Here is a 12,484-nt window from a genome sequence, read left to right as displayed (position 1 = left end):
GCAGTATAGTACACACACTGTTACTATAGTATGCAGCAGTATAGTACACACACACTGTTACTATAGTATGCAGCAGTATAGTACACACACACTGTTACTATAGTACGCAGCAGTATAATGGGATCCTGATGCTTTTGTGCAAGAACAGCTGTGTTCTGATGAAGACTGAAGTGTAATACTCTATATGTGATTAGTGTTTTATGTGGAGATTTCTCTGTATGAACAGAACAGCATGTCAGTTGTGATGTTTTGTAAGTGAGTTGCTGTGAGTTTGTGTTGGCTGCCGTGTGTGTATTAGTGTAAGCAGCACATGTAAGGGGATTCTCTGTGCTGCATCTGTCAGCTGTACTGCTGGCCGCGCTCCACGTCTGTCCTGCACGTGAGTGACTCTCAGTTCACCGGCCTGCTAGAGGATGAAAGTGCACACTCAATACATGCAGTAAACAGAGAGTATTTCTGCTCGTTCCCCAGTGAGCATCCGTCTGTGGAACTGAGGTGATTATGTATTTGCTCTACACTAGCAATATTTCATATTGTGGACAAAAGCACTTGCAGCTTCTGTTACATAAAGAGCCACACAAAGGCCTCTGTTCAGACACGGCTATTTTTACCAAATCTCCGCTGGATTGCTTCAGTTTGAGATTCATACATGGATTAGCCTCATTCACCAGCGGCTGAGAGGAAATTATACAGAAGCTGATCACTGAAACACTGACCTGAAACCTGGTACCTTCAGATCTGATGACAGATTGTAGGCAAAAACATATTCATTAAACAGAGTTCCATTATTAAAACACCAGTATGTCCAACATTGTGTTTTCAGTTTCTGAAAAACTTTTAGGATAAAAATAAAGAACTGAGATTATACACACATTTTGTTTTAATCAAAGATCAAGTTATGTAGGTTAAAGAATACTTATTGATAGAAATGGAAATAAAACTAGATCTGAATTCAGCCAGCATCAAAACTGTTCTGTCACATTCTGTGTCTGTACAAATGCTGGACTGTGTCACAGAAACCTCTAATGCATGCTGAAGTTATTATAGAGTATGTCTAGTATGAATGAACATTAGAAACAGAAGTAAACACAAAGACAACAGCTGATCATTTCCTCCTGTCCTGCTTTTGTTCTTTTATAGAGAGCAAATGGTTTTACTGAATGAAAGAATAAAGTATGAAAAAATAAAATAAGATTGAAATCCATTACAAGACATTGATAAAGCACAACTAGATCTATTTCAGAAATATTACCATGCACTAGTTTGTATTTTGAAGCCAACACAGTATAAACCAGACTGGATTTCAGCTGCTGCAGGTCTGTATTTCTCTCTCTCACACACACACACACACACACACACACACACACACACACACACACAGAGAGAGAGAGAGAGAGAGAGAGAGAGAAACTTCGATTGTGTGTGTAGTTTGATATCCATTCCTGAAGGTGTCGCCCTTGTCCTAAAGTATCCACCATAGTTCAGTAAACTCATATCTGTTTGTAGGATTTATTATCTACAATGTGGAAATATTCTGCTACTGACTGATTATGCCAGCTAACATTAATTGTCATGTTATTATAAATGTATACACTATTTTAATGCATGAATCCAAATGCATTCATTAACTTTTTGTGAAGAACATAATTATTTAGCTATTTGTAAACAAAGAACACTAATATATATATATATATATATATATATATATATATATATAGTGTTATTCACACACACACACACATGTATATATATATATAGCTTCATCTGTTTAGAAACCTGCATGTGGTAGTAATAGAGCTGAAGCACTAGGTGGCGCTGTTGCTTTGGAAGTTCAGAGTGAAGCTGCATCAGGATGAGCTCAGGGAAGTGGAGCACATAGAACAAGACAGAAAATGAGATCACAAGAGATGTTTAAAAGGAATAACATTAACCCATGTTTCATTGCAGTATAATACTTCATGATTCAAAATGATGTGTGCATTTAGTTAAATTGCACTGTTTAGGGACTTTTTGTTAGCTAGTATACAGGCACTATATATTACAGTCACAGTGTTCCACTCTTCTAGAAGTCAGACCACACGTGACTGATTTACATTGACTCTGAACATCAATCATTCATCAGTATGTAAATGTTTTGAGCTGTTCCTATAATGAGGAGTCACTGATGAGTGTGTCTGACCGCAGGAACGGTCTGATTGGAACGAGTCGTGGAGATCTGAATGACATCAGTAACAATAGCTGTACTGTGCTGATTGTCTGAAGACTAATTAAAAACAGGAGACGGTTCTGATGATGATTGGCGAGAGGCGGCTCTGTCACATTTGTGTTGTGCTTCAAGGTGAACCCTGAAAGCCTACATTATAACACCAGATGCTGTTTCACACAGTCCCTGCAGATCAACACCGGTCACTGTGCTCTAACAGATGAATATCAGAGGCGGTTTGGTTTTATTATCTGCTCAATCAAAGCTTAAAACTCTTCATGAAGCTCAGTAAATAAAGTATGACTGAACACTTTCTGAACAAAACCTGCCGTATGATATTTACTTCACTGTAGCTTAGGTGTTCTGACGGGTTGCTATGGTGTTGTAAAAGAGTTCTGGGTTGTTGCTAGGCTGTTGCTAGGGAGTTCTGTGTTGTTGTTCAGGTGTTGCCAGGGAGTTTTGGGTTGTTGGTAGGAAGTTCTGGGTTGTTGCTAGGGAGTTTTGTAATGTTGCTTGGGTGTTCATTCCTGTAGGTCTTACAGCAGAGCATTAGAGATGAGGCATGGTGTTCCGATGAGTTGCTAGGGAGTTTTGGGCCATTGCTTGGGTGTTGCCAGGGAGTTCTGAGTTGTTTCTAGGGAGTTTTGGGTGTTACTAGGGTGTTCATTTCTATACCACAAACAATAGCGCTCTGGAGGTGAGGTGTGCTGATGAGTTGCTAGGGAGTTTTAGGTTGTTGCTAGGGCATTTCTAGGAGGTTCTATGTTGTTATTCAGGTGTTCCTAGGGAGTTCTGGGCTGTTGCTAGGGCGTTTCTAAGAAGTTCTGGGTTGTTGCTAGGGAGTTCTGGGCTGTTGCTAGGGTATTAATTCCTGTAGCTCAAACAGCAGAATACAGTTTTGATTCACAGGAAATGCATAAACTGATAAAATGTTTACTTTGAATGCAATGTGAATATCTTTGAATAAAAACATCATCTTAATTGCAAATGAAAATCTGTTTAGAGTAGTTGCTTAGGTCTTAGTAAACACGACTAACTATGCAGAGATGGTCACGGGTGTACAGTATCTGTCTGAAGAGAGCTGTTTGCTCGGATTATAAAATCTAAGGTGCATTATGAGATTATGGATTAGGTGTCCTGAATGAAGTCTACGGTTGAGTGTGTGTTGTGTTAATGCAGTGTGATTTATTCATGAGAATTTACCACTGCTGGCTTTGACTGCACAGCAGAAATAAAGAAACCAAAATCCAAACCTGCTCAGAGTTGCGTGAAGTCTGACAAACAGAAACCGAGAGCATCTCTGAGGAGCCCAGGACAGCTGGAGAGGAGACGTACAACTCATCTTTAACGATTCATATTCTCATCTGACCTGACAAAGAGCTTGTGTCAGAACCAAACCCAGTTCATGTCGTTGCAGCGCTCCGGTCCAGTCTTCATGTTCTGCTCTGAAAACACTTCAGTGAAATGAAGATATAAGAGAAAGATTACTGTGGTTAAAGCAGAATTTCAGGCCGAGATTATGATTGAGGAAGCTTTTAGTGTAGTTTATGATCAGTGCAGACATAACTCAATTTACTATCAGCACTAGTACAATACAAGCATGTGTATAATTGCGATCGATGCGGCTCTAATCGATTTGTAATGGATTGTCTGGAAGGTGCTTAAGCAGATGGACATGATTTAAGACATGCTGACATGCTGAAGATCTCGATGGGACGCTTTGATGAAGTGCCTGTTTGGACCCTCAGGGGCCTGTTCAGCTGCAGAACCGATCGATACGCTGCAAAGCAACTTTTGAGACGCAGGTGACGGAATGAATAGCAGCGTTATGGAACATTTTATGCAGCAACATTTGTGCGTGTTTCTAGTTTCAGCATCAGGCTGAGATTTTATGAAATAACGCACTGTTATCAGACAAACCGACTCTTTCAGGGATGATGCTGCAAACATGAACCCATCTCTTTCCAGGCTAGTTGCAATATTTCAAATAACAACCAGCGTGTTTGAAATATGCATCCCATAATCACAGTCATTTCTTCACTAATGTCTCCTCCACCCGTCTCTCTCTCTCTCTCGCTCTCTCTCTCTCTCTCTCCCTGCGGGGAAACGTCTGTCTGTGACACACACATTATCCAGCAGAAGAGAAGGAGACGGAAGAGGATGATGATGATGATGATGCTTATCAAAAATGCACAGACTGAAGAGAGCTGCACTCAGTCACCATCTTGAGAGGATGTGCAAAACACACACACACACACACACACACACACACACAGTGCTGCCCTAGTTTTTAGGGATATGTGGCGAGACCGTTAGAATATCAAATGCTGTTTTCCCTCTTGCATCCGTTTTATTTGGATAAACACTGGTCTCATGACTCTTCATGTATAATGATGTTAATTAAGCTTCATCAGCACCTTTGAAATTTAAGAGAAGTTCATTTCTGTCACTGTACAATTATCATAGCTTCCTATTCCTGGCCTTTTCTTCTTCTTCTTTAGGAAACAGCATTGTTTTTGTTCTACCCTATTACCCTATTGTTCTAAATATTAATTGTTTTAATTCAATGGCAACGTGTCAGAAAGGAGGCCCGTCATATTTAATTTTTTTATTTTTTATTTAAAAGAATAATATAGATTTGACCCAGCCAAATCAAACAGATTTTTAATTAGATAAAGATAATGTTTGTTTTTTTTGCTTCTAGTGAAACTGTGCTTCCTTTTTTGTGATTTTATTCAGGACTGATTTGTAGAAGTTTATAAACCATAATTTGCTTTTCAGTTTTTTTTAAGGATGTGTTGGTTGGTTTCTTTACTTAAAAAAAATTAAAGAAATAAAATTTAAAAAAGAATGAGTAAGCTACTTGATTATGAATCTTTTAATGTTGCTGGCTGAATTTCACATTCATTGTAACAAATTCAGTCAGCAAAGCATTATTTAGTGTTTTTGAAAAACAAATATAGCAATACATCCAAGCTATTTCATCTTTAAGTTAATAAACCTGTGCTACGTAGCAAAAGTTGAATATTCTTTATTTTATAAGCACTGCTTTCTGTATCCTAACTATATATTAATCTGCTTGTGTTCTGTAGTTCATTCTGAAACCATGGCAATCAATAAATGAACAACAAAATATCAGACAGAAAAACAGCTGATAATGTTTCTATTAACAATGAAAACAATCACAAAAATGAAATATGAGGAAGTATTGGTATAACTGTCTTTTGTTAGTATTGTTGTCTCCTGCTAATGGACCCTGAGTCTGGAAATAAAGTTGAATAAATGAAAGAAGTCAGAAAATGAATGGTTACCATATAAATGTATTTCCGTGCACTTGATTTATGTATTTATTTATTACTACTTTTACTTTTAAAAATATATTTGTTTAAAATTGTATTGATTTTACTTTTATTTAGTATTTTTTCCCCTTGTTTCAGCTTCGTTTGGTACTTATAAGGTTGCTCTTCAGTGTTTTCCTAAAGTTTTTTTGTACAATTTAATATAATTTCCTTAAAATACATGGTACAAGGTCTTACCATGGTACTTTTGTCTATTTACATTAGAATGTTAGAATGTAACACGAGCGGAATGTATTTCCACAGACAGACATGAAGAAGATGAGAGTGACTTCCTGCAGGATGTCTGGCCCCGCCCAGGAGGCGTGACTTCAGACCGGAGACCGATCTCTCCAGCGTCCGCCACTTCATCAGCGCTCTTTCCCAAGATTAACGTTTGGAATATAACGGCGTTCCGCGCGCGGTAAGTAAGTAGCACGTACACGTCACCGGCGGTTCCTGCCGCTACAACGCGTTTCCCGGGAATCCGTTCAAACTGTTAGAGAGAACAGCGCGGTTTGTCGCGTCTTCGGCGGCTGTCGGAGTCACACACGGGAGCGGAGGAAGGGAGGTCGTTCCTCTCGCTCCTCAGCAACTTTCTGAACGCTTGTGTCCGTTAAACGAGTCGGTTTGCTCGCGTACTTTCTGCTGCGGCTGTGTTTGCTCGGAGTTGTTCGGGTGATGTTGTCTGTCTGTGTGAGTATCGATCTGTGATTAATCAATAAATCGATCCGCGGGACCGTTATTTGTCCTCGATGCGTTCAGACTCGAATCGCGCCGCAGTTTTGAATCGGAAGGTCGAACTGTTCCATAATTGTGTCCCTGGAGCTCAAAACCAGTCATAAGGGTCACTTTTAATTGAATTGAGATGTATACATCATCGGAAGCTGAATAAATAATCTTTCCATTGATGTATGGTTTGTTAGGATAGGACAATATTTGTCTGAGATACAACTATTTGAAAATCTGGAATCTGAGGGAGCAAAAAAATCTAAATATTGAGAAAATCTCCTTTAAAGTTGTTCAAATGAAGTTCTTAGCAATGCATATTACTAATCAAAAATGAAGTTTGGATATATTTATGGTAGGAAATGTACTAAATATCTTCATGGAACATGATCTTAATATCCTAATGATTTTTGTCATAAAAGAGAAATGTATAATTTTGATCCATACAATGTATTGTTGTCTATTGCTACAGATATAGCTGTGTTACTCATGACTGCTTTTGTGCTGCAGGGACACATATATAATCATATTTGGCTTTTCTTGCAGATAATAATTGTGTTGTTAATAATAGCTACTAATGTGGTTTTATTTCTGGTGTTTGATATTGTATTTGTATGTTATCGTTCGTTATTTATATGGTTTGACTATCAGAAGTGGATATTTTCATCACATCCTGTGTTTAGTTTCCATATAAAACATCTGTGGAATGTCAACAAAGTTAAAAGTATAGTCTCCGTGGTGATACCGTGGTATTTTGGTATGAGATGAAGTACCTTGTTTTAATGATATTTACATTGTACCTCAAAGAATGTGTTGGTTTTACCAGGGTAAATGACCCAAAACTGTGGGGTTGTTAATGGAGAAAGAGACTCTTGATGTTCAGCTCAGCTAAAATCACTCATGATTTATTATTTCTCTTTGGCTCCCAAACAAACCAGCATCAAAACAAAGTGTTTATCAGTTGCATGAGCTGCAGTTCCTTTTCCTCGTACAGGTCTATAACGGGTTGTTTTGTGTTATTTGACTTCTTTATTATTGACATGCCTGTCTGAGAGAGAGCCTCACTCAAGAATGTTCCTCATTTTAAATGGAGATGTCTGCTCAGGATTATACAGGGCTGTCCTTTAAACAGCAAGGCTTCGCTGGCATTTGAGCTTCTGCTTTCATCAGGTGCATTAGTGAGAGTTTGCAACCTTTAAAGGCTTTATGAAGTGTTCAGGTACACGTGTGTGTGATTTGGAGACGGTCCACACCCTTCGTCTGCTGGAGGAAGAGTTCTGATCTGCTTGGCAGTTTTCCGTCATGCGTGTCGTGTGTACCTGCGGCGCTGTCCTGCATGCATTCACACTGACAGATGCATTTCATCTACTCTGCTGCAGACGGTGCCTCGTTTTAAAGTCAGCATGAAATATAAATTCACAATGCATTGATCTTATTGTGAACAATTAATCGATGCATATATCGTAATTTTATTTCTGTGAAATGACAGATTCTCTCTGGTGACATCTGCCAATCATTTGTTCACTAAAACCCCGCCCCTTTCTTACAATCAGCTGCAAGCTCACATTAAGCCCCGCCTCTGGTTTTGAAAGCCACGCCCACATCTCAACATCCAATCAACAACCGATGGACAGAAACGAGTCCCCGCCCTATTTTATTAAATTTTTTTCTGAGAACCCATTGCACTCAGATGTGCATCTCGGTGCAAAAGATTTGTCGCTGGTTTTGTTTCATTGTGGCTTTAATTGCTAAAACCCAAGACTGTTCGTCCAATTTTTGCATGCGATTTTTCTCAATATGTAAAAAAAGGGAGGGGTCTAAATGGCCTAAGTAGAAAAAGAAACATTTAGAAAAGCAGAAATATCCTGGTTACTGCAAGACACAAAATGCTACATAACTTTACGTTATTGACGTCCACTTGTTACAAAGAGTCAAACAGTATTTGCATGTTTTCAAATGCGTAATTCAGATTTTTGTATTCGCTAAATGTTTATCAATCAACACCATGATCCAGATCCAGATCTTTCTCTGCTATTCACTGTCGCTTAGTTCAATACTAAATACAGCGCCACCAGGTTGTGGTTTTATGTAACAGCAGCATTTCTGAGCATGTGACCAAAGGTGTGAATCCTATTGGTCGGCTAGTTTTCTTTGCAGTGTGATGGAAAGCGATTGCATCTCCTCTTTGTAAAAATCTGTCGCATTGACAGCATGCATATGTTCGTGTCAGTCTGAACAGATGCATTAACAGCCGTTCATGTTTATCGCACTGAATATCTGTCTTGGTGTGATAAGGCCGTTAGTTCATTATTAGCTGTAAACCGTAGTGTGGAGACTGTTATATCCCATGATGATCCTCTGATGTTGTTGATTTGGGAGTGTGTGTGTTTTGATGTGGTGTTATCATGTGAGTTTGTGCTATTGAATAATTCCAGCAGCAGAAATGAGATTGTTACTCATGTGATATTAACAGGCTGGGTAAAACAGACGTTATGAATTAATATGCTCCGCACATGGTGATTGACATCAAAAGCTGTTTTCTGAGCAATGCAGCGTCTCTGGATTTTCACAAACACATGCGGCTGTGTAATCCATGCGCTGCGTTTGCTGCAGACGTCGAGTTGAACCATTACCCCGGTTTGCAGCACGAGTTTAATCTGGGCACAGACCTGTTTACAGCGTGTTTTACAGTTTAATGTGGGCGGATGAGATTAAAACACTGTGTGTGTGTCCGTGCATGAATGCATCTGCTGCAGGTTTACAGATGCCGTGCTGCAGCAAGTTTTTGCAATGCAACACAAATTTTAGTGATGGCAAAGGACTTCTGTTATTTTTTATTAGAAACTTCATTATTGATTAGTAATATGCATTGCTAAGAACTTCATTTGAACAACTTTAAAGGAGATTTTCTCAATATTTAGATTTTTTTGCACCCTCAGATTCCAGATTTTCAAATAGTTGTATCTCAGACAAATATTGTCCTATCATAACAAACCATACATCAATGGAAAGATTATTTATTTATTTGGAAAAATTGACACTTAAGACTGGTTTTGTGGTCCAGGGTCACAAATCTCCTTTTTTACTGAGCCACGACAGACACAATTAGTTTTTCCTTTTCCTGGCAAACATTGCCCACATTAGCACAAGGGCTTTTTAGTTTTATGAGTCAAAAGGATGTCAGAACGCTGTTAGTCGTGACCAAAGTCTGACGTAGGAGATGGTTGATGTTGTGCAGTCTTCTGTGACTTTTACCCATCAGACCATCTGTATATTACATACGTTTCCGCCCCATGTGAGGGCTATTAATGAGCCTCTTAGCCAATCAGATACAGCCTTACATCCTGTACAGGAAGTGACCTCACGAGCGGTAACTCTGTGTGTGTGAGGAAGCTGCTGGTGCCGAAGTGACTTTGTAGAAGACTTTTCCTTGTATTGTTGTTGGGAGAACATGAGCCAAAACACACAAGTGCTTCAGAGATTGCATGCATTTCCCAGTTTGCTGCAGTTACACGAAATATTGAACGTCAGCGTTGATTCTAATGCAGACTAACCATGCATCTTTAGTCAGAAACATAATGTGAGACGTGCCAGTAATATAAACAGTACCTCATCATTTTTACTACCACCTTCATATTGCATCAAGGACGAATGTCATTAGTTATGCAATTCTGATAAGAACACACGAGTCAGATTTGACGAGGTTTAAGGGTTATGCTGTATTTCACAAACTCAGCAAGTTCAACAGGTTCCTTTCTGCTGTAAGTCCTCCACAAATGTGGTAAACCGGTGTGAAAGTGTCTCGTGTTGGCGGGGTAATGCGACTCTTAAAGTGAGATTACATGCATTTTAATGGTTTCAATTTGACTGAAGCAGTGACATATTTTTAAGGCTTTATTAAACTGAACTCAATGTTAAGTTGGGTTAACAGATCTAGATGATTTTTTGATTGTCTGCACGTTAATCAGACAACAGTCGGCCTCAGTTTGTGCTTCTCGTTTCAAAGACAGAAGTGATGTGAATGAACCCTTCTTATATTTGTTGTTCCATGTGAACGTGTGTATTTGTACAACATAATATGAGCTTTTCTGGGGTAGTCGGGTCAAATTTGGTTTGCTCTGGGTATTTGCTCATTTATGGTTTATTTTCTTGTGTGTCTGTGGAAGTGTTGCCATATCAATCCATTCTGGTTTCTTCAGTCTTCTGAAATGCAAGTCAAAAAGCAATTTCTTCTCCCTAGTTAACGTGCTTGCTCTACATTTTTAACTGTTTCCCTCAGAAACTAAACACAATTTGAGGATTTTTCTGTGGCTGTACAAAGCAAATAGATAGTTAAAGTTGGCATGAAATGTAAAAAATGCATGTTATAGATAATATTGTGAACAATTCATGCATGTATATGTTTCATTTTTAAAAAAAGGTTTTAATCTGGTAATGTTTAATCGAGAATATCATAACCGGATCTTCTTCTTCTCTGGTGACACATGCAGGATTTCTCCAATCATTTCATGCTCTTAAACTCCATCACTACAAGCTCACGCTCATCTGCATACATTTTTGGAGAGCCACGCCCACATCCGAACATCCAATCAACAACTGATGCACAGAACCAAGCCCCGCCCAACATTTGTTCTTTTTTGATAATCTGTTGCACTCAGGTCCACGTCACAATCATCTGTCGCTACTTCAGTTTTATTGCGACTTTGATAAGGCATTAAAGCAGCTTGTGATTCCTGGAACATTTGATCTTGGAAAGTTTTGCTAAACCTGAAAATGACGAGTGTGGGACGTTCCTTTGTGCAGGGTTAAAACACGTTAAACCGTGTGAAGATCCTGATGACGAGACTGTGAGATTCTTAAGCCATAACGGCGACAGTGTGAATCTCAAGTGTGGCTTTGGTTTCTGAAGTTTCATTATCAGTCTGGAGGTTCTCACACATCTGCTCTTCTTCAGACATGCACTGTAACGTCTGTTGTTTATTTGCCCCACAGGTTAAGCTGGATGGGGTTTGGTGTCAGATATATTGAGAGCTTCGCCTTTACTAGTGCCTTCCTGTACCAGGAGTGTGTGTGTGTGTGTGTGTGTTTGACAGTCAGCAGAGTAGTTTGCACAGCAGCAGTGGATGTGTGTGTGGTTCTGCATGCATGTGCATGACATCTGCGGCTGCTGCAGACTGGCATCGTTATTCAAGAATAGATTGCGCCTGCATGCATCACTATTTTTGTTCATTTATGTCCTTCTGAAGCTTTTGCTTTTTGTCCACTTGAGTCTTGAAACCGGTTTGTTCTCCTGCTGCGTCGAGATGTCTATCCAGTGTGAAATATTAATGAAAACGAAATCATTGCTCCTTTAAAACCAGCCAAAAAGAGAGCGATTATTTCCCAGCGTCCTGCGCTTCAGGAGCTGATGAGAGACTGACGGCTCTCGCTCGTGTTCTTTAATTAGCTTTAAATCTAGAGAGAATCGCCGGCGTGCCTTCAATTTAATTTGACATTTAGAAGAGCGTTTACGGCGAGGCCGGTCTGGAGGTCTGCCGCACGCGCCTGACTTAATCGTCGTAAAGCTTCGATTGATGGCCTCCGATGAGTTTGCAGGAAATGTGAATTGAGCAGCAATAAGGAAACGCTGGAGCGTGACGGAGACGCCTGTGGAAATGTGTTGATGAGCTCAGTGAAATCTCTTTCATCTTCCCATAATTCTGCTTTCCATTTTAATATTTTTCTGGATTCTATTTAAATGGGTAGTTGATTGTGATTTCACTTTTTTAATGTTAGTTAGTGTGTAATGTTGCTGTTTGAGCGTAAACAATATCTGCAAAGTTACGACGCTGAACAACAAATCAGATGCGCGGTGGGTGGAGACTGCTCTAGGCCACGGAGTGGTGAGTTCCGACAGGCTGCATCAGAGCCAAATAGCGCGTTTCATAATTAAATAATTTTATTGGCACATCGGTTTTGAAAATGACCGATACCGATTATCATAAAAATGCTTAATATCGGTGCCAATAATCGGCCAGGCCGATAATCGGTCGACCCCAAGTTACTAGGGTTCGATTTTCAGAAAATGCATGAACTGAAAAATCGTTTACGGTGAATGCAGTGTCACTTTGGATAAATCAAATGAGTGCATAAATCTTTTAATGAAATTTTAAATCACAATAAATTTGAACAATTCCTTGTATTTACTGGCAAACAAAGTTCGTACTACAGGTTTACT

General features: G+C 39.3%; 1 protein-coding gene across 2 annotated transcripts in view; it reads left to right on the top strand.

Moving 5' to 3' along the window:
* Nucleotides 1–5,858: 5,858 nt before the first annotated feature.
* Nucleotides 5,859–12,484, top strand: part of LOC306878796 (protein phosphatase 1 regulatory inhibitor subunit 16B-like) — a 56,117-nt gene continuing 49,491 nt past the window's right edge. For both annotated transcript variants that reach the window (XR_013784969.1, XM_079431328.1), the window contains exon 1: nucleotides 5,859–5,962. The gene's annotated coding sequence lies outside the window, so the exon portion shown is untranslated. The remainder of the gene's footprint in view (nucleotides 5,963–12,484) is intronic.

The sequence above is a fragment of the Barbus barbus genome (genome assembly GCF_936440315.1).
Source record: "Barbus barbus genome assembly, chromosome: 13".
NCBI lineage: Eukaryota > Metazoa > Chordata > Actinopteri > Cypriniformes > Cyprinidae > Barbus > Barbus barbus.
Note: the sequence above shows the minus strand (reverse complement) of the source record. Positions and strands in the feature narration are given on the sequence as shown.